The sequence below is a fragment of the Arachis ipaensis genome, chromosome B7 (genome assembly GCF_059453495.1).
Source record: "Arachis ipaensis isolate K30076 ecotype BB chromosome B7, ASM5945349v1, whole genome shotgun sequence".
NCBI lineage: Eukaryota > Viridiplantae > Streptophyta > Magnoliopsida > Fabales > Fabaceae > Arachis > Arachis ipaensis.
Genome location: NC_142442.1, coordinates 41,775,197 through 41,779,173, shown reverse-complemented (window position 1 = coordinate 41,779,173; position 3,977 = coordinate 41,775,197). Strand labels below are relative to the sequence as shown.

The following is a 3,977-nucleotide window of genomic DNA, read 5'->3' as shown; positions in this document are numbered from 1 at the left end:
TCTTTTTCAAAATAAATTTCAATCATATCTTTTTCAAAATTTAATTTCAAAATCTTTTTCTAACTTTTTATCTTTTAAAAAATTTGACTTTCAAACCTTTTCAACTAATTACTTGATTTGTTTGTTTTAATTTTAAAAAGTTTACTATTTCTTATCTTTTTCAAACCACCTAACTACTTTTCTCTCTCTCTAATTTTCGAAAACCACTAACCACTTTTTCAAAATTTATTTTAATTAACTAATTATTTTAAATTCTAATTTTATTTTATTTCTTTTCTTAAAATTTCGAATTCTAACTTAATTAAAAATATTTTTCTTCTCCCTCTTTTTAAAATTCGAATACTCCCTCTCTCCTCTCTTTCTATTTATTTAATTATTTACTAACACTTCTCTTCTACTCATAATTCGAATCCCTCCCTCTCTCTGTGTTCGAATTCTTCTTATTCTCTCTCTACCTCATTCTTCTATTCTTCTATTCTTATACTAAAAGAATCTCTATACTGTGACATAGAGGATTCCTCTTCTCTCTTTATTCTCTTCTTTTTCATATGAGCAAGAACAAGGATAAGAATATTCTTGTTGAAGCTGATCCGAAACCTGAAAGAACTCTAAAGAGGAAGCTAAGAGAAGCTAAAGCACAACACTCTGGAAAGGACCTTACAGAAATTTTAGAAAAAGAAGTAGACATGGCAGCCGAACCCAATAACAATGGTGGGAATGCAAGGAAGGTGCTTGGTGACTTTATTGCACCAACTTCTGACTTCTATGGAAGAAGCATCTCAATTCCTGTAATTGGAGCAAACAATTTTGAGCTTAAGCCTCAATTAGTTTCTCTAATGCAGCAGAATTGCAAGTTTCATGGACTTCCACTGGAAGATCCTCATCAGTTTTTAGCTGAATTCTTGCAAATCTGTGACACTGTTAAGACCAATGGGGTTAATCCCGAGGTCTACAGACTTATACTTTTCCCCTTTGCTGTAAGAGACAGGGCTAGGATATGGTTGGACTCACAACCTAAAGAAAGCCTAAACTCTTGGAAAAAGTTGGTCAATGCTTTCTTGGCCAAATTTTTTCCACCTCAAAAGTTGAGCAAGCTGAGAGTGGAAGTCCAAACCTTCAGACAGAAGGAAGGTGAATCCCTCTATGAAGCTTGGGAAAGATACAAGCAATTGATCAAAAGGTGTCCTTCTGACATGCTTTCAGAATGGAGCATCTTATGTATATTCTATGATGGTCTGTTTGAATTGTCCAAGATGTCATTGGACCACTCTGCTGGTGGATCTCTTCATCTGAAGAAAACGCCTGCAGAAGCCCAGGAACTCATTAAAATGGTTGCAAATAACCAGTTCATGTATACTTCTGAAAGAAATCCTGTGAATAATGGGATGACTCAGAAGAAAGGAGTTCTTGAGATTGATAATCTGAATGTAATATTGGCTCAGATTAAAATATTGACTCAGCAAGTCAATATGATTTCTCAGAATCTGACTGGAATGCAAGCTGCATCCGGCAGTACTAAAGAAGCTTCCTCTGAAGAAGAAGCTTATAACCCTGAGAATCCTACAATGGAAGAGGTGAATTACATGGGAGAATCCTATGGAAACACCTATAATCCTTCATGGAAGGATCAACAGAAGCCTCAACAAGGCTTCAATAATAATAATGGTAGGAGAAATAGGTTTGGCAATAGCAAGCCTTTTCCATCATCTTCTGAGAAACAGATAGAGAATTCTAAGAAGAGCCTCTCTGACTTAGCAACCATAGTCTCTGATCTATCTAAGACCACTCTCAGTTTCATGACTGAAACATGGTCCTCCATCAGAAATTTGGAGGCACAAGTGGGTCAGCTGAGTAAAAGAGTTGCTGAAACTCCTCCTAGTACTCTCCCAAGCAATACAGAAGAGAATCCCAAAAGAGAGTGCAAGGCCATAACTATAGCCAAAATGGCCGAACCTATAGAGGAGGAAGATGCAGTGATTTTCAGTGAGGAAGACCTCAATGGACGTCCACTGACCACTAGGGAGTTCCCTAATGAGGAACCAAAGAAATCCGAGGCTCATACAGAGACCATAGAGATTCCACTGGACTTACTGTTGCCATTCATGAGCTCTGATGAGTATTTCTCCTCTGAAGAGGATGAAGATATTGTTGAAGAAAAAGTTACTCAGTATCTAGGAGCAATCATGAAGCTGAATGCCAAGTTATTTGGTAATGAGACTTGGGAGGTTGAACCTCCATTGCTCATCAATGAATCGAATGCTTTGGTTCAACTGAAATTACCTCAGAAGAAACCGGATCCCAGAAAGTTCTTAATACCCTGTACCATAGGCACCATGACCTTTAAGAAAGCTCTGTGTAACCTGGGGTCAGGAATAAACCTCATACCACTCTCTGTAATGGAGAAACTAGGGATATTTAAGGTGCAAGCTGCAAGAATCTCACTAGAGATGGCAGACAAATCAATGAAACATGCTTATGGACTTGTGGAGGATGTCTTAGTAAAGGTTGAAGGCTTTTACATCCTTGCTGATTTCATAATCCTAGACACTGGAAAGGATGAGGATGAATCCATTATCCTTGGAAGACCCTTCCTAGCCACAGCAAGGGTAGTGATTGATGTGGATAGAGGAGAGTTAGTCCTTCAATTGAATGAGGACTACCTTATGTTTAAGGCTCAAGGATCTTCTTCTGTAACCATGGAGAGGAAGCATGAAAAGCTTCTCTCAACACAAAGTCAAACAGAGCCCCCACACTCAACTTCTAAGTTTGGTGTTGGGAGGCCACCATTAAGCTCTGAGTCTCTGTGAAGCTCTCTAAGAGCTCACTGTCAAGCTATTGACATTAAAGAAGTGCTTATTGGGAGGCAACCCAATGTTATTTAATTATGTTTAATTTTGTAGACATTTGTTTTCCATTGTTATTTTATGTTTTCTTTAGGTTGATGATCATGTGAAGTCATAAAAACAGCTGCAGAATTAAAGCAAAATAAAAAACAGCATCAAAAACAGCATGGTGCACGAAATTGTGATCTCTGGTAACGGTGCCACAAACCTAATACGCACGTTCATAATCTCAATTCTTTTTCACAACTCCACACAACTAACCAGCAAGTGCACTGGGTCATCCAAGTAATAAACCTTACGTGAGTAAGGGTCGATCCCACGGAGATTGTCGGCTTAAAGCAAGCTATGGTCATCCTTGTAAATCTCAGTCAGGAAGATTCAAATGGTTATGGGATTTGATAATTAAAATATAAATAAAATATAAAATAAGATAGAGATACTTATGTAATTCATTGGTGAGAATTTCAGATGAGCGTATGGAGATGCTTTGCTCCTTCTGAATCTCTGCTTTCCTACTGCCTTCATCCAATCATTCATACTCCTTTCCATGGCAAGCTGTATGTTGGGCATCACCGTTATTAATGGCTACATCCCATCCGCTCAGTGAAAATGATCCAAATGCACTGTCACCGCATGGCTAATAATATGTCGGTTCTCACTCATGTTGGAATAGGATCCATTGATCCTTTTGCGTCTATCACTACGCCCAACACTCGCGAGTTTGAAGCTCATCACAGTCATCCCTTCCCAGATCCTAGTCGGAATACCACAGACAAGGTTTAGACTTTCCGGATCTCAGGAATGGCCGCCAATAATTCTAGCTTATACCACGAAGACTCTGATCTCACGATCAGGAGGCTAAGAGATACACGCTCAATCTAAGGTAGAACGGAAGTGGTTGTCAGGCACGCGTTCATAGGTTGAGAATAGTGATGAGTGTCACGAATCATCACATTCATCATGTTGAAGTGCAAACTAATATCTTAGAATAGGAATAAGCTTGAGTTGAATAAGAAAATAATAGTACTTTGCATTAATTCATGGGGAACAGTAGAGCTCCACACCTTAATCTATGGGGTGTAGAAACTCCACCGTTGAAAATACATAAGTGATAATGGTCCAGGCATGGCCAAT

General features: G+C 38.5%; 1 non-coding gene across 1 annotated transcript; it reads right to left on the bottom strand.

Annotated features, from left to right (window-relative positions):
• Positions 1–1,091: 1,091 nt before the first annotated feature.
• Positions 1,092–1,199, bottom strand: LOC148550951 (small nucleolar RNA R71). The gene has a single exon (XR_015893701.1). It is a non-coding gene; the product is annotated as a small nucleolar RNA R71 (small nucleolar RNA).
• Positions 1,200–3,977: the final 2,778 nt, after the last annotated feature.